This window comes from Bos indicus, chromosome 7 (genome assembly GCF_029378745.1).
Source record: "Bos indicus isolate NIAB-ARS_2022 breed Sahiwal x Tharparkar chromosome 7, NIAB-ARS_B.indTharparkar_mat_pri_1.0, whole genome shotgun sequence".
NCBI lineage: Eukaryota > Metazoa > Chordata > Mammalia > Artiodactyla > Bovidae > Bos > Bos indicus.
The window spans coordinates 34,053,615-34,073,047 of NC_091766.1; the positions used below are offsets into that span (position 1 = coordinate 34,053,615).

The following is a 19,433-nucleotide window of genomic DNA, read 5'->3' on the forward strand; positions in this document are numbered from 1 at the left end:
CTCTTTCACTTTCATTATGAGGCTCTTTAGTTCCTCCTCACTTTCTGTCATAAGGGTGGTGTCATCTGCATATCTGAGCTCATTGATCTTTCTCCCTGCAATCTTGATTCCAGTTTGTGCTTCATCCAGCCTGGCATTTCACATGATGTACTCTGAATATAAGTTAAATAAACAAATGGGGGCTTGACATACACACTACTATATATAAAACAGGTGGTTAACAAGGACATAGGGTATAACACAAGGAATTCAACTCAATATTCTGTAATAACCTAGATGGGAAAAGAATCTGAAAAAAAAATAGGGACATGTATATGAATAACTGAATTGCTTTGCTGTACAGCTGAAGCTAACACAAAAATCAACCACACTCCACCATAAATTTTTTTAAATGTAGTGAAAAATATAAAATAAGTGACAAGGAGACAACATAGGGAATATAGTCAATATTTCATAATAACTGTAAACGGAGTGTAACTCAACTTCCCTGGTAGCTCAGATGGTAAAGACTGTGCCTGCAATGCAGGACTCAGGTTCAAGCCCTGGGTCAGAAAGATTCCCTGAAGGAGGAAATGGCAAACCACTCCAGTATTTTTGCCTGGGAAATCCCATGGACAGATTGTAAATCACTATGGAAGGAAAGTTATGACCAACCTAGATAGCATATTCAAAAGCAGAGACATTACTTTGCCAACAAAGGTTCGTCTAGTCAAGGCTATGGTTTTTCCTGTGGTCATGTATGGATGTGAGAGTTGGACTGTGAAGAAGGCTGAGTGCCAAAGAATTGATGCTTTTGAACTGTGGTGTTGGAGAAGACTCTTGAGAATCCCTTGGACTGCAAGGTAATCCAACCAGCCCATTCTGAAGGAGATCAGCCCTGGGATTTCTTTGGAAGGAATGATGCTAAAGCTGAAACTCCAGTACTTTGGCCACCTTATGCGAAGAGTTGACTCATTGGAAAAAGACTCTGATGCTGGGAGGGATTGGGGGCAGGAGGAGAAGGGGACGACAGAGGATGAGATGGCTGGATGGCATCACTGACTCAATGGACGTGAGTCTGAGTGAACTCTGGGAGTTGGTGATGGACAGGGAGGCCTGGCATGCTGTGATTCATGGGGTCGCGAAGAGTCGGACACGACTGAGTGACTGATCTGATCTGATCAGAACATATGATATTATACATCAGTTATATTTAATTAAAAAATAATAGGGAGGGACCAAGAGGTGTGCAGCCAGTTAGGACCTCCAGGAGACAGACACTGAATCACAGTTAGGAGTGCAACTCTGGGGTAATTGGGAGGGTGAAGATCAAAAGTGGTGTTGGGGGTGGTGGGGGTTGAGCCACAAAATCCTTCAGAGTTTCTCATTTGAAAATTTGACCACTCTTATGAAAAGAAAGAGGGAAGAAGGCAGTATTCAATAGGAGAAGCCTTGAATTGAAATGCCTGACAAAAATCTCAGCAAAGCCAATGGGACCCTCCAGAGTGGAAACTGTCCATCTGATGATTCCTATATTGCACAGAAATGGCCATGTGCAAGTGCCTCCTGCTGCGTTCAGGCATTGCTTGGGGAAACTGTGGCCCTGGATGGAAGGTTGAGGCGGATCCTGAAAGCATTACATTTGGAATCTCTCAAGATAGGCAATTCTTTCTTGAAAGATTGAAGTAGTGGGCCTGCCCAGCCACCACCACAGTGAAGGGTTCAGTCCTAACATCCTTAATCTGGGACTGCTGCTGGCAATGTCTCATCTCACTGGGTGAGGAAAATGAAACCACTCATTTATTCAGTTCTCTGGGGATTTCAGTTCTCTTGGCTTCTATAAATGATCAACCCAGATTACACTGGGCGAGACTCCAGTTAACAGTGAATTAGGTGCCTGGGGAACTGTGCCATTCACCACAATTGTACCATTCACCACAATTCCAGGCCACAAGAGCTCCAGTCAATGAAACAACAGCCTAAGAGTAATGCTGTCACCAGGCAAATATGAGCACCAGTTTCCTAGGAAAATTTTAGTGACAACAAGTTGAATAATTACTTGCAAAAACAGAAATAATAGGCTTAATGAATGTCTGCTTAGAGGGACTGATGTTTGGACCTTACTGCAAGGATTTTCAGATAGCTACTCACATTAAGGAAATTATACTGTTTTCTTACTTCTGGATTCTTAACCACATTGTTGGTGACTGAAGTGCTACAAGTCTGACTTCCAGAGAGCCTTAGAAAGTACATTTTAACCTCTCTGGACTTCAAATTCCTTTTCACAAAATGAGGAGGTGGATGATGTACCATTGCAAGTATTGAATAAACAGAAGGGATTGAGGGCGCAGAATGGGTTACACAGGTGATTGAAAAGCTGAGAGTCGAACAGGAAATGATGACCCAACCCAGGTGTTAGCAACAACAGGAAACCAATCCCACCTTTAGGCTGCAGAACAAAGAGAAGAGGTAGTACTGCTGGAACTTAGGAGAGTCCATGAGCCAAGAGAGCTGGAACCATGGACAGCCTGTACGGTGGGAGCTGGAGCCACAGGAAAAATTCACCTGCTGCCAGAGCATCAGCCCAGAGCAGAAGGAGGAGGAAAATTACCCTGGCTTCTCCCAATCTCCCTCCTCCAGGCTCTCACCAGGGCCTCCAGTGGCTCAACTCAGTGAGAAGCCATCAAACACAGGACTTTGGTAAACCACAGCCTCTGTAGGTAGCCCGGCAGCAGCCTCTATAGTTCTTCATGATAGAGAACACAACAGGGAAGGAACCCAGGCAGAGCAGGTCTAGATCACCATAGTCTAGATCAAACACATCCACACTTTTTCAGAAGTAGGTCACAGAAAACAAAAACATAATTGGGAAGACTGCCTGAACTGTTGATAATGCATGCATGTGTGCTAAATCACTTCATTTGTATCTGACTCTTTGTGGCCCTATGGACTGTAGCCCACTAGGCTCCTCTGTCCATAGGATTCCCTATGTAAGAATACTAGAGTGGGTTGCCATTTCCTCCTCCAATGGATCTTCCAGACCCAGGGACTGAACCTGCATGGTAGCTAGAGAAGATCAATGATTATCATATAAACATGGAACTTAACTCAGAAATAAGGCAAATGCATGCCAAGGCATTATTCATACTCATAATCTCTTGATTCATCACATAGTTCTGGTGTAACTAGCTGAACTCAGATAGTTCAAAATTACATATTTAATAAAACTCATTTCCATCATATCTGCTAGCATGATTCTGGGTCTGCCATTCATTTGGCATGAGCTCATTTGTGTGTGTGTGATTTTGTTTGGTCATTTTTCAAAGTTAATCAAAAGCTCCAGGCAACCAGGACCCAGAGGCTGGGTGGCTGTGCTGCTCTTAGCACCTCTTACTGGATGCTGGGCCAGGATGCTACAATTCCTTCTGATTTAATGGTCCCCATTTCTCTAGGGTAAGAGCACTCTCCATGATGAAAGGCTCCTAGAAGCTTTGAGGAGGTCATGTATCTGTCACTCATTCACTCGGTCATGCCAACACTATCAACCTCCACCCAGCAAAGAGTTACTGCTCTTGGCTAGGAAGTTCTTGGAGCCTCATTCTTACAGTCATGCAAACAATTCATAAGGGAGCTCAAAACCGTTGAGAATATCCTGGAGCCAGAAGCACCTATCCATCTCCAGCCCTTTGGGGGACCAGATTTCTAAAGTGAAATCTTTGGCAATTAGAGCTAAGCCAAAAGTAAAACTCCTCACCTCCCTGGGCAACCATCATGCTGGTTTGTTCTCTGGAATGCTGCTGGGCACTGCGTGTCAGCCAGCTATACTAAAGGCACACAGTTGAAGCCTAGCACTTCTGTGTTTGGTGAGCATCAATTTAATATCCCTCCAAAAAAATATGAGTTAAAAATGATCCACGTAAATATAAACTCATGTTTTTCTCTATTTGCTCAAGGAAAGAGCATAATTCCATAATTAAGAAGCCCCTGTTTTCATCTTTCAGATTCTCCTCCTCTGAATCCAGAGTTCCAACCAAGGGTGACGTAGTAATTGAGGCTCCAGGAAGGCAATACGATGGCTGAGTGGAAAGTATCACAGTTCAGCCTTAGCTCAATAAAGCCAACCCAGCAAAAACAGGAGCACTTATCACTGAGATAACAGACAAACAGAATTTACCTTATGACTTAAAAAATATACTCCCTATTAAACTTAAACGCTCTTGCACAGCAAAGGAAATCAAAAACAGAAGAAAAGACAACCCTTGGAATAGGAGAAAATATTTCCAAATGAAGCAAATGACAAAGGATTAGTCTCCAAAATATACAAACAGCTCACTCAGCTCAATAAAAAAAAGCAGAAGAAAAAAAAAAAAAAAAAAACCACCCAATCAAAAAGTGGGTAGAAGACCCAAACAGAAATTTTTCCAAAGAAGACAGAAAGAGGCCAACAAACACATGAAAAGATGCTCAACATCACTCATTATTAGAGAAATGCAAATCGAAACTACAGTGAGGTATCACTTCACACAGGCTATCTACAAGCAAACCTACCAATAAATGTGGAGGAAAGGGAACCCTCCTGCACTATTGGTGAGGATGTAAATTGATACAGCCACTATGGAGAATAGCATGGAGGTTCCTTAAAAAACTAAAAACAGAACTACCATATGATCCAGCAATCCCACTACTGGGCATATACCAAGAGAAAACCATAATGCAAAAAGACACATGCACTCCAGTGTTCATCACAGCACTGTTTACAATAGCTAGGACATGGAAGCCACGTAGACGTCCATCAGCAGAAGAATGGATAAAAAAGCTGTGGTACATATAGAAAATGGAATATTACTCAGCTATTAAAAAGAACACATTTGAATCAGTTCTAATGAGGTGGAGGGCTTCCCCAGTGCCTCAGAGAGTAAAGAATCTGCCTGCAATGCAGGAGACCTGGGTTCGATTCCTGGGTTGGGAAGATCCCCTGGAGAAGGAAATGGCAACCCACTCCAGTATTCTTGCCTGGAAAATCCCGTAGACAGAGGAGCCTGGAGGGCTACGGTACATAGGGTCACAAAGAGTCAGACACAACTGAGCGACTAACACACTAATGAGGTGGATGAAACTGGAGCCTATTATACTGAGTGAAGTAAGTCAGAAAGAAAAACACCAATACAGTATATAAATGCATATGTATGGAATGTCTAAAGATGGTAACGATGACCCTATATGCAAGACAGCAAAAGAGACATAGATACAAAGACTTTTGGACTCTGTGGGAGAAGGTAAGGGTGCGATGATTTGAGAGAAAGGCACTGAAACATGTATATTACCATATGTGAAACAGATCATCAGTCCAAGTTCGATGTGTGAAACAGGGCACTCAAAGCTGGTGCACTGGGACAACCCTGTGGGATTGGATGGGGGGGAGGTGGGAGGGAGGTTTGGGATGGGGGACACATGTACATCCATGGCTTATTCATGTCAATGTATGGCAAAAACCACCACAATATTGTAAAGTAAATAGCCTTAGCCTTCAATTAAAATAAATTAATTAAAAAAAAAGACACATGCACCCCAATGTTCATTGCAACACTATTTACAATAGCCAGGACATGGAAGCAACCTAAATACCCATTGACAGATAATGAAAATGTGGTACATATACACAATGGAATATTACTCAGACAAAAAAAGGAAAAATTTGTGTCATTTGTAAAGATGTGAATGGATCTAGAGACTGTCATACACAGTGAAGTAAGTCAGAAAGAGAAAAACAAATATCATATATTAATGCATATATGTGGAATCTATAAACATGGTATAGATTATCTTATTTGCAAAACAGAAATAGAGAGAAAGATGTAGAGAACAAACATATGGACACCAAACGGGGAAAGTGGGTGAGGTGGGATGAATTGAGAGATTGGGGTTGACACGCATTACTGATACTATGTATAAAATAGATAACTAAAGAGAACCTACTGTATAGCTCAAGGAACTCTACTCAGCACTCTGTGGTGACCTAAATGGAAAGGAAATCCAAAAAAGAGGGATATATGTATACATACAGCTGATTCACTTTGCTGTACAGTAGAAACTAACATGACATTTAAAGCAACTTACACTTTAAACAATTTTTCAATAAAATTAATTTAAAATATACATGTATATACTCTCATGCACTCCATCTTAAGAATTTAGGAAAGAGGGAAGCAAACTACATGTCCATTGATAGATGAATGATGGTACACACATATACGATACAATGGAATATTATCATTAGAAAATAATGAAATAATGCCATTTGCAGCCACATGGATGGACCTATAGATATGACACTAAGTGAAGTAAGCCAGACAAAGACAAATATCATATGATATTGTTTATATGTGCAACCAAAACAAAGATGCAAATGAACTTATTTACAAAACAGAAAGAGACCCACAGACATTAAAAGCAAATTTATAGTTATCAATGGGGAAAGGGCAGTGGATAAATTGAGTTTGGGATTAACATATACATTGGACTGCAAGGAGATCCAACCAGTCCATTCTGAAGGAGATCAACCCTGGGATTTCTTTGGAAGGGATGATGCTAAAGCTGAAACTCCAGTACTTTGGCCACCTCATGCGAAGAGTTGACTCATTGGAAAAAGACTCTGATGCTGGGAAGGATTGGGGGCAGGAGGAGAAGGGGATGACAGAGGAGGAGATGGCTGGATGGCATCACTGACTCGATGGATGTGAGTCTGAGTGAACTCCGGGAGTTGGTGATGGACAGGGAGGTCTGGCGTGCTGCGATTCATGGGGTCGCAAAGAGTTGGACATGACTGAGCGACTGAACTGAACTGAACTGAACTGAACTACTATACATAAAATAAATAACCAACAAGGACCTAGCGTATAGCATAGGTAACTATATTCAATATTTTGTAGTAACCTTTAGTGGAAAAGAATCTGAAAATAATACATGTGTTATTTTATATGTACGTGTAACAGAATCACTATACTATACACCTGAAACTAACATACACTGTAAATCAACTATACTCCAATTTAAAAAAAAAATAGAAAGGAGTAAATGCAGCAAACTCTTTGGTTAAGGAAAGAAATCCATGGGAGAATTTATCTGAGAAGGAAATTTTTTTAAAGGAAGGTATTTAATGCAATATAAAGGTTTATCTTGTTTACATTTAACATTTAATAGTTGGAAGGTTAAAGTTTGGGAACAGGAACTATTGCTATTTGCCTGGAAGCAAGTGATTACATTTTAAAGAACCTTACCCTCTCACAGATCTTTAAGGAGGCCTGCCATAATGTCAAGCCCTGATCTTTATCTTGAAAGGAGGCAAGAGACATAAGAATTAACTCTATAAAATGGCACTGAGTCACAGAGAGCCAGCCTATCCATCTGCCCTCCGGGGAGCTAAAAAGACCAAAAGAGCAGACGGCGAGTCTGAAAAGGACAGAGGGGAAGGGGCATCTCAAATTTCATGATAAGTTCATTTTGCAGAAAAACAGGACGTGCACTCTGTGATGAGGGGACGTAAGGTCGTTGCTTCTGTTACAGGCTGGGGTCCTGCAGCAGATTTCTCTCTCTCTCTCCCCCTATTCTCTTCCTCCTCCCCACCTCATCGTTTTCTCTGTAGGATGCAGATAATTAACAAGCACCCCTAAATAGACGCCCCTGTAGTCATTCCTTAATTTCTTTTCCAATTGTTTAAATTAACAAGAATCTGGGATTTTCTAAACCAGTTCAACAAGTGGGCCCCAAAAAGAAAATTTACACTTAGGGCTACTGCTGATACCCTTTCCACAGTTAAATGTGTTTTCTTTACTCTTGTGCTACTATTTAAAATAGCCAATCCTGCAGAAAATTGTCCCTCTGGAGAAAGTGCTGTGATTTCCAGTGTGAGAGGCCAAGAAGGCACTTTAAGGCGATCAATCTTAAATGGAGCAAAACATGCCGGCACCCGAGAGGGAGAGTGGCTGCATCAGGGGCAGCCACCTGCCATCCAGAGATGCTCCATGTGGACACAGGAGGGCTGAGTTGAAAGAAAACATGGGGAGGAAAAGGAGGTCAGCATCAAAAAGCACCTAATCACCTGAAGGAAGAAACAGACAGAACAGGCTCCACCTTGAAAGCAGGACTCCATCTTGGGCTGGGCTGTGGACTGAGCTATATGCCAGTATCTATGGAAACACAAACCAACTGGAAAACCAGACTGCCTCCCCCACCTACCTCCATGGAAGAGCCCAAGGGCTCGTACCTAGACTCTCCGTCGCCTAAACGAATACCCTAATTATCTGTGTAACCTAATAAAATAATAAATTCTATTATGCTTATTGGGGTATGACCACAGGCCTATTGATAATTGTCCACTGTTAACTACCTAGGCTTCGGAGAAGGAGATGGCACCCCACTCCAGTACTCTTGCCTGGAAAATCCCATGGACAGAGGAGCCTGGTAGGCTGCAACCCATGGGGTCTCGAAGAGTCGGACACGACTGAGCAACTTCACTTTCACTTTTTGCTTTTGTGCATTGGAGAAGGAAATGGCAACCCACTCCAGTGTTTTTGCCTGGAGAATCCCAGGGACGGGGGAGCCTGGTGGGCTGCTGTCTATGGGGTCGCAGAGAGTCAGATACGACTGAAGTAACTTAGCAGCAGCAACTACCTAGGCTTAAGGCATACGAATCACAGGTTAACTTTGATTGTATCTTTCTTTTCCTTTCTTTCCGAGAATTTGGGGAGGTGGGTTTGAGCACGTACACTTAAGATATACAAGGTTTTCACAGAAACTGGTTGGGGTCCTTGACTAAGAGGAGATTCTGCCTTGGGCCCGCTGGTGTAATAAACTGCACTCTACTATCTGCTTTATCCTTCTGAGTGAGTTTGTTTCCCGGAACACGTGTCTACAACATTTGGTGTATTGGCCGGGAAACTCCTCACTTTGAGGAGACAGGTCCCATTTGGGACTACTCCGAGGCCTTGCAGCTTGAATCTTCTAGAGGGGGGAAGGTGCCTCGCTCTTCTGGAAGCATTCTGCTTCTCAACGCCCAGACCTTTCACATTAGCAGGTGGTGGACGGCAGCAGGGGAACTGAGTGCTCAGGTGAGGAGGAACCCACCTGGCAGGGTGGAAGACGGGGCCTAATCACCCCCCTGGGAGGGACTAGAAGGGGCATGGACCCACAGGAGCCTGGAATAGGCAGGTGGAAGCGATTGCTTGGTACACAGGTTGACGAGCATATTAGGGCTTAGGAAGGAAATTTGTGAATGTCATTTAGAGGTGTTGTCCACGCCGTCTTGGGGAAAATTATTACCAAGCAATCGCCAGGGGATTGTTAGGAGAAGAAACTTGGTCTCTGTGTACTCATATTCTGCCCTCCTCAAGGAGGTGTCCCATCTGCTGTGAAATTCTTGACCCCCTCGAAACTGTCAGGTTAGAAGGAGGGGGATACATAAGTGAGTACGAATTGGCTTTTCCAGAGACGGCCTGGGATGTGGGATATTTAACCCATTTGTGTTTTCATCCGCACCTGATCAAGCCCACCAAGGCAGAACGGACTTTAAAAGTTAAGGGAGAAACAGTCTTGGATCACGTGGTGTTCTGGTTTGGCCGTGCTGACCGGCCGGTGAAGACACGCTGATCCCCCTTCTCCCTTTGGGATCTGACAGGTAGGGCTCTTCTCACCCCAATTAGGAACGACGTGGATGGCAATTTAAGTGTTTCATTGAGTGGAAATATCAGAAGTACATAGGGTACTGAGAACTTCGTCGACAGAAAGAAAAGGAAAAGTAGAAGAAGATCTGAGAAGGTAAGCAAGATGGGGGAAGTGAATCTAAGGCAACGGTATTAGAGTGCATGATTAAACATTTAAAGAAGGGATTTGGAGGAGACTATGGGTAAAGATGATGCTACCCGCCTCCACATACTCGGTGAGGTTGAATGGCCCCCTATGGGAGTAGGATGGCCACCCGAGAACACCATTTTTATTTCCACTAAAAATAGTGGAAGCAGTTTATACAGTAGTCACAGGAGAGCCAGGACACCCAGATCAATATCCATATATTGACTCATGGCTACGGTTAGCTCAAGACCCTCCTACTTAGGAGCTTTTCCTACCTGGACTGAAAAAGCATCAAAAGTAGCCCGGTGCCTGCTTAGGGAGATAGTTCCCAGATTTGGATTTCCTACCAGCACTGGATTGGACCATGGCCCAGCTTTCATAGCTGATTTAGTACAACAAGTAAGCAAAACTTTAAACATGAAGTGGAAATTATATACAGCATATAGGCTCCAGAGTTCTGGGATGGTGCAAGGGCCCAACCGGACACTTAGAGAGACATTCTCCAAGTGGATCTTAGAGACTGACTGCTCCTGGGTGGACTTGTTTCCGACGGCTCTGTTCACACTCAGGATGACCCCATGGTCCCACGGCTATTCTCTGTACGAAATTGTGTATGGAAGGCCCCCTCCCATAATAAAACAGGTGTCAACAAATTTGCCTCAGGTACGGGGAGATAAGATTTCACAGCAGATGGAACAACTGGGTAAGGTAATAAATCAGGTAACTAAGTTTGTACAAGAAAGGGTGCCATTCCCCCCAGGGAGACAGATTCATGAATCTGTGCCCGGGGATTTGTGTCAAGGACTGGAAACACGACTCCTTGGCCCCACATTGGAAGGGTCCATATACTGTTGTTCTAACCACCCCTACGGTAGTTAAAGTTGCACGTGTCACTCCCTGGATCCACCACATGAGGGTGAAGAGAACATACCACGCAGACCCAGAAAACGCTGAGTGGGCTGCGCAGAGGGACCCCACTGACCCTCGAGAGACTAAGATCATCCTTAAGAAGAAGGAAAAGAAGATCCTGGACGAGCGCCTTCAGGATGAAGCTGCATAATCAACTCCTGCTGCTTGGCCTCATCAACGTGATTTTGAATTTAACTTTCATTTCAACTCAGGACAATGTTTTCATCTCATGGGCACATTCCCACGTGGGCTTCCACAACACGTCCAACTTCTGGCTCTGTGGGGCTATGCCTCTGTCTGTGATGGATGGACTTCCTCGGTGGGTGTCACCGCTCTGCCAAGATTTTAAACCACTCTGCTCTTTTCTGGGACAACAAAAAGAGACATTCCTTTCTCTCGTCAATCATAATCTCTCCCTGCTCTCTTGGTGTAAGCCAGACCTACAGTCAATAGACTCGGGTCATGGGATTACATTTGATGTAAACGCCAGTTTCATAGAAGTAAAAAAGCCTATACCTCATAGTGAAACAAAAAGGAAAAAAGCTCCCTGACTAGTAAGGGAGGACAGGCCTCTAGGTATGTTGAACAATTCTACCAAGTCTGGGATGACTATTTCTGGATGACCCCAGAAAAGGGTAAATTAATTACTCCTGCTGCTATATGCTGGGAACAAAAAGAACAAAGGGTAGGGTTTGGTGACCTCCATTAGACCCAAAAGAACTAAAATATATGGGGTACCTATCCCCCGAACAATGTAAACAAACATTCAAGGTCACATACCACCCCAACCAGTCCATCCATTGGCCAGGCTCTGATTGGAAATATAACCCTGGAATCCACTGGATGGTGCCCAATGGAACCCAATGGCTTTGTGGGCTTAACCTTTGGCCTTGGTAGGTTAGGGTAGCTGGGTAGGCCACTGCACACTGGGATTCACTTTTGCCCATGGCAGCATAAAGCCTAACCTACAACAAGCCCTGGTAAATCTACATTATTGACCTAATCTACCTAACCCATTCTCAATATGAAATAGGTTTCCCTGGAAAGTAGTGAAACCCATTTCATATTGAGAATGGGTTAGGTTAGATAGATAAATCTACCTTATCCACCACCCATGCTAGGTGGACGAGGTCTGTGTTTCAATGGTATGAGTATATTGCTGCCTTATTCATACCTTCTATAAGGATAACAGATATTATGATTAAAGTAGAGGCCTTGACTAACTAAACAAAACAGGCCCTCCTAGATGGTGCTAAAGCCATCCAAGCCTTAAATGAAGAACAAATCCAAATGAGAAAAGCAGTAATTCAAAATAAAATGGCTTTGGACATGCTCACAGCTGCTCAAGGAGGGACCTGTGTTATAATTAAGGTTGAATGTTGTGGCAATGTATCAGCCGCTTTACATGACATGAAAAACCAGGTAAAAGCAATGCCAGATGAAAAGATTCCTTTCTGGACTTTGGTCCTATCCTGGGTGAAGGGTGTTTGGTGGAAAACTGTATTTACCATTGTCAGAGTTGCCTTGATAGTTCTGCTTTGTGGATCCCGCATTTTACAATGTATTATGAACTTTGTAACCCAAAGGTTGGTGTCGTTCTCCCAAATTGGTGGTCAGAGAGCCAGGGTGCAATATATCCCTATGAGTGATACTCATACTATGAGATAAGAGCATCAAGAAGGGGAAATGAAGGAGGAAACAGACAGAACAGGCTCCATCTTGAAAGCAGGGCTCCATCTTGGGCTGGACTGTGGACTTTGAGCTATATGCCAGTATCTATGGAAATGACATACAACTGAAAAACCAGACCCCCCACCTCCACCCCCATGGAAGAGCCCCAGGGCTCGTACCTAGACTCTCTGTCACCTAAAAGAACACCCTAATTATCTGTGTAAGCAAATAGAATCATAAATTCTATTATGCTTATTGGGGTACGACCACAGGCCTATTGATAATTGTCCACTGTTAACTACCTAGGCTTAAAACATAAGAATCACGTGTTAACTTTGTATCTTTCTTTTCCTTTGTTCAGTCTAGTGTCAAAGAATTTGGGGAGGTGAGTTTGAGCACGTAAACTTAGGGTATATAAGGTTTTCACAAAAACTGGTCGGGGTCTTTGGCTAAGAGGAGACTCTGCCTTGGGCCCGCCGGTGTAATAAACTGCACTCCACTGTCTGCATTGTCCTTATGAGTGAGTTTGTTTCCCGGAATTTGTGGCTACAACACACCAACTTGATACCAAATAGAACGTCAAAATAATATTTCTGAGATGAAAGACAGAGTTTTAGGTTGTCAGACTCAACTTTCCTAAGCTTAATTTCTTTCTGCATTCTCAGTTCTATGGGAACGTTGGAATCACTTGGGAAGCTTTAAAGCAGTTGGTGATGGACAGGGAGGCCTGGCGTGCTGAGATTCATGGGGTCGCAAAGAGTCGGACACGACTGAGCGACTGAAATAAACTAAACTGAACTGAATTGGTCCCATGTTAGAGCAATTAAATCAGGCTATCTTAGAAAAAGAGAGCTTTAAACAACTCTCCAGATTATTTAAAAAAAAAAAACTAAGATCATGGCATCTGGTCCCATCACTTCATGGCAGATAGAAAAGGGAAAAGTAGAAGCAGTGACAGATTTTATTTTCTTAGGCCCCAAATCACTGTGGATGGTGAATGCATCCATGAAATTAAAAGATACTTGCTCCTTGGAAGGAAAACTATGACAAACCTAGACAGTGTATTAAAAAGCAGAGACATTACTTTGCCAACAAAGGTCCGTATAGTCAAAGCTATGGTATTTCCAGTAGTCATGCATGGATACAAGAGTTGGATCATAAAGAAGGCTGAGAATCAAAGAACTGATGTTTTCAAACCGTGGTGCTAGAGAAGACTCTCGTGAGTCCCTTGGACTGCAAGGAGATCAAACTAGTCAATCCTAAAGGAAGTCAACCCTGAATATTCATTGGAAGGACTGATGCTGAAGCTGAAGCTCCAATACTTTGGCCACCTGATGCGAAGAGCCAACTCATTGGTGTAGACCCTGATGCTGGGAAAGATTGAGGGCAAGAGGAGAAGGGGACGACAAATGATGAGATAGTTGGATGGCATCACTGAGTCAATGGATACGAGTTTTAGCAAACTCTGGGAGCTAGGACAGAGAAGCCTGTCGTGCTGCAGTCCATGACATCTCAAAGAGTTGGACATGATTTACTGACTGAATAACAACAACAACCAGATGATTCTAATGTGACAGGAGAATTAAGATCCTCAGGACTCCATTAGCCCTGCCTTGATCAAGCAACCACACCTGGAACACCCCCACCGATGATGAATTCACTACTTTCCAGGGAAACCCATTTCATGTTGAGACAACTCTGATTTTTCAAAATCTTCCCTATGTTGAAGTTAAACCTGCCTTTTGGACCATCCTTCAATTTGGCCTAGCTCTGCCCACAGCACCATGGAAATCCACCCAATACATGTATCAAATTCCAGAATGATACAAAGCTGGAGACCTTGTTTGAAAGCACAATTGACAGGCTGAGAGCAAATTTAATGAAATGAAACTCAACAGGCAACCTCTCTTCCTGGGGCTGAAAAAGTATGACACAAAGAGGGGATGGGAGAGAAAGGATGCTGGCAGCAGAAGTTACTTGATAGATTCTGGGGTGGGGACTGGAGGGGACTGGAGGGGACTCCACCTGAGCCATCAGGGTGATGCGGCTTATGTTCTCCCAGGCTGCATTCACAGACATGAGCTCTCCAGAAGGGAGACACACCTGTAGGAGAAACCTAAGGTGACCACATTTAGATAGTGTGACAGAGTGATGGAGTGAGAAAACCAGAGAAAACCAGAGAAGAATGAACCCAACGGTGAAAGATTTTTAAGTGTTAAATGAAGAACTGTTAGGGGGAAAGCCGATGAAAAAGAAAATATTCAAGTAAGGACCAGGAAACTAGCATTTGAGGATATACTCTGTGCCGGGTGCCCTACATACATCACTTCAGATAATCATCAAGACAGCCTCTGAAGTTACCTAATTAACAGGAAGATGTTTACAGGGCCTCAAGGGATAACACTAGAAAGAAGGGGAGGGTTCAGAGCTTTAACGAGACAGATACCTTCAATTATGTTGCTTTCCTTTTCTTTTTGGGTCTCCTTCAGAGAAGAATAGGTGATGACACACCTCAGTTGGTGGGGCTCAGTTCATAGGTCCACAGACTCCTCTCTTAATTATTAATTTACTCCTTTGTTTATTCACGTGTATATTTTAAGTCCCCGTGGCCCACCAGCATTTCTCTCCTCCTTTATAAACAACATATACTCTTCTATCTGCATATGTTATTGTAAAATTTTGCATTTATTCTGTAAATTTTCTTTTCCTATACGTTACCATTTTCCACTAAAGATTGCACCTTCTTCCTGTTAATTTGCAGTAGTATTCAGACATCAGTCCCTTGTTGGCATTAGAACTTGATTCATAGTCTGTTAACATTCTAATCTTTGTAATAACATTGCTCAGAGGTAAACAAAATCAACTTTTCTTCTTAAAGATTTCACATTTGAGCTTTTCATTAATAAATCCCCACCTTAAGGTCACAAAGAAGTTCTACATTTTCTTCTAATAATTGTACAGTTTAAACTTTTACATTTAGGTCTTTTAGTCATCTGGAATCTGCCTTTGTATATGATGTTTGACAAGATCAACATTATTCTTCTCTGTGTAAAGAGCCTGTTCATCCAGTAGTATCTAATATACAATCTTTCCTTTTCCCACTGACATGTGGTGCCACCTTTACAATATATTAACTTCCAATCAATACATGAATCTGTGGAACTCTCTGTTCTGTTCCACTGATCAATTTGCCTGGCCTTGTACCAATATCGCACTGTTTTCATTACTATGGCTTGGTAGCCTGTCTCAGTATCTGCCAGGAAATGTTATATTCAGTTTTCTTCTGCAAGCTTGGCTTATTATGGAAAAGTTCTGGAGACCTGCTGTATAACATTCTGCTTATAGTTAGCATTATTGTATTGTACATTTGTCCAGAGCAACAATCTGATGTTTACTACAATTTTTAAAAAGACATGGGCTTGCTATTTGTGTACTTTTATTATTCTGTATAAATTTTCAAATTCCATTCAGTTGCTCAGTCATGTCTGACTCTTTGTGACCCCATGGACTGCAGCACACCAGGCTTCCCTGTCCATCACCAACTCCTGGAGCTTGCTCAAACCCATGTCCATTGAGTAGGTGATGCCATCCAACCATCTCATCCTCTGTCATCCCCTTCTCCTCCTGCCTTCAATCTTTCTGAGCATTAGGATCTTTTCCAATGAGTCAGTTCTTTGCATCAGGTGGCCAAAGTTTTGGAGCTTCAGCATCAGTCCTTCCAATGAATATTCAGGACTGATTTCCCTTAGGATTGACCAGTTTGATCTCCTTGCTGTCCAAGGGACCCTCAAGAGTCTTCAACACCACAGTTCAAAAGCATTAATTCTTCAGTGCTCAGCTTTCTTTATGAAATTTCTACTAAATTTTCAAGTAGAGGCTATCAAATTCATCCAAAAATCCAAATGGAATTTTAATCAGGATTGAATGGAAATTATACATAATTTAGGAAAAATTGCCATCTTCATTATATTAGTCATTTCATCCAAGAGCATGAAATTTTTCTCCATTTATTCAGGTCATCTTCTACGCTCTTTATTTACATTTAAAAAATTTTCCCCATAGAGCACATGCATAATCTTAGATAAACTAATTCCTAGATACAGTCTGTCTTGCAGAAGTTCCTATACACAGACTGATAGACAAATGATATCAGAGACTTCCCTGGTATCTTAGGGACTTCCCTAAGACTCCTTGCTCCCAATGCAGGGGGCCAGAGTTCAATCTCTGGTCAGGGAACTAAGGTCCACATGCCGCAACTAAAGATCCTGCATGCCACAAAGAAGATCAAAGGTCCCACAGGCTGTGAGTAAGAGAGGCTGGTGCAGTGCATGCTCAGTGGCTTCTGACTCTTTGTAGCCCCATGGACTGTAGCCCACCAGACTCCTCTGTCCATGGATTTCCCAGGAAATAGTACTGGAGTGAGATGCCACTCCCTTCTCTAGGGGACCTTCCTGAACCAGGGATCAAACCCGGGTATCCTGCATTGCAGGCAGATTCTTAACCATCTGAGCCACCAGGGAAGCCCAATAAATAAATTAGGCACAGCCAAATAAATATTTTACAAAATGATATCAGTATAACTGAGAAGCTTCTGGTTAATATGGGATTTTCTCAACACCACTCATATCCTGTGCTACCCAGCAACAGCAGTTGTGTGCAGAACAACTAACCCAGCTGTTTCATGCATGGGCCACTCCACTCAAGACTCCTCATTCTCCTGGTCTGTCCTCCATCTACTTCAGGTCCCCCGTGTGTGGTAACCAGTATCTTCCTGGAACTTGGTCTGTAACTGCAGCACCACAGACCTGAAGACCCTGTTTTTTCCCAGCTGGTTGCTATTCACTGTCCCAACTGAGCTGCTCAAGCAGATCATGTACTCAGGGAGTGCCCCAATGAAGCAGATTTCAGATCAAAGGAAAGACTTTCTGACCCAGCTACCCTAGGAAGGAAAAGTGCTGTCCCCTTCTCTCTGCAAGTGTCCTCTATTCAGGAGGTCCTGGTGTGACACTGAGTCCCCATGTTCCAGCCGAGGTCTCCCATCCTGAGTACATGGAGCTCTTGTCTGCTGGAGAGGTTGGGGAAGAAGAGAGAGAGGACCTGGCATCTTTGTGGCACATCTTTGGACTCAGTAGGCAAAGGCCAGGCTCCAATGTCTCCCTGGTGCTGAGAGAGCCACAGCCCCCAGCAGAGGGTGCACTCACATACACAGTGTGAATCTTATTTCTTAACCTGGGTTCATAAAATGAGCCAGGCAGTTTTTATCTTCATCTATTGTCTGGAATGACCAGTGTACGTTAGAAAACAACTGTTTCTTGGAAGTTTCTTAGACTTTACCTGAAAAATAGTTTTGAGCTTAGAGTTCCAGAGAGGGGAAGCCATTAAATTCCATTTCAGTTTATTTCATATTTATTTATGATTCTCTTTAAATTTTCTATTAAATTTGTGCTAATTGTGACATATTCTATTTTTCAAGAAATGTATCCACTTCACCTACTTTTTAAGTTCACTCACATATAGTTATCATAGCAGAGAAAAAGCCATAAGTATAATGGAAACATTAAAAATTAGTCATGTAAAGTTTGATGCAGTCCAAGTTAGATGCATGAAACAGGGCACTCAATGCTGGTGCACTGGGACAACCCAGAGGGAAGGATGGGGAGGGAGGTGGGAGGGGGGTTCGGGATGGGGGACACATGTACACCTGTGGCTGATTCATGTCAATGTATGGCAAAACCCAAAATATTTAAAGTAATTAGCCTCCAATTAAAATAAATTAATTAATTTTAAAAATTAGTCATGTAGATGAAGAGATATTTAATTGTGAAACTAATGAAATGTTCAGGATGAACTTTTACAACCAGGGGCTAGGAATTGTAACACCACAGAGGTTAAGATTTACCCTGGCTAGCTGCACTGTGATGCCATCTAGTGGCTTCATTATAGATTGCAACAATTCTAAGACCCAAATTAGCCAAAACTTCCAGGTTATTGAAAGAAATGCTACGAATTCCCCAGTTTGCTGGTGGTCCAGTGCTGCAGATTTAGGCTACCAGACTCCTGCTCACTTTGAGGCCTCTTCAGAGATCGTTTGCTGTTGCCCCCTGACCCCACCTTCACATTCTCACCACAGACCTCCCAGAAAAGATTAAAACTAAAGACCACAGCCATTGAGAACACAGGCAGGATACATCTTCAATCCTGATATATCAAGTTAATATTATTGTGAGGTGTTTCTGTAATTTGTTGTTATTTTTTTATATTTCTGTTGTGTCTATTTATTTGACCATTCTCTTTCTGTATCTTATTTAATTTTATTTAATTTCTTTTCCCCCAACACACGTGTTAGAGATTAACAATCTCTATCAAGAGAATGGGAAAGACTAGAGATCTCTTCAAGAAAATTAGAGATACCAAGGGAACATTTCATGCAATGATGGGCACAACAAAGGAGAGAAATAGTATGGACCTAACAGAAGCAGCAGATATTAAGAAGAGGTGGCAAGAATACACAGAAGAACTGTACAAAAAAGATCTTCATGACCCAGATAACCACGATGGTGTGCTCACTCACCTAGAGCCAGACATCCTGGAATGCAAGTCAAGTGGCCCTTAGGAAGCATCACTACGAACAAAGCTAGCAGAGGTGATGGAATTCCAGTTGAGCTATTTCATATCCTAAAAGATGATGCTGTGAAAGTGCTGCACTCAATATGCAGGCAACTTTGGAAAACTCAGCAGTGGCCAGGACTGGGAAAGTTCAGTTTTCATTCCAATCCCAAAGAAAAGCAATGCCAATTGGTATAGCACAATTGCACTCATCTTACACACTAGCAAAATAATGCTCAAATCCTCCAACCCAGGCTTCAACAGTATGTGAACCATGAAATTCCAGACAGTTCAAGCTGGATTTAGAAAAGGCAGAGGAACCAGAGATCAAATTGCCAACATCCGTTGGATCATTGAAAAAGCAAGAGAGTTCCAGAAAAAATATCTACTTCTGCTTTATTGACTATGCCAAAGCCTTTGAC

The 19,433-nt window shown here is 42.7% G+C and overlaps 1 protein-coding gene across 8 annotated transcripts in view; it reads right to left on the reverse strand.

The window, feature by feature from the left end:
• Positions 1-19,433, reverse strand: part of HSD17B4 (hydroxysteroid 17-beta dehydrogenase 4) — a 174,792-nt gene that overhangs the window by 13,679 nt on the left and 141,680 nt on the right. For all 8 annotated transcript variants that reach the window (XR_011567608.1, XR_011567605.1, XR_011567607.1 and 5 more), the window contains exon 24: positions 1-19,433. This exon is cut by the window's right edge and continues 8,880 nt beyond it. The gene's annotated coding sequence lies outside the window, so the exon portion shown is untranslated.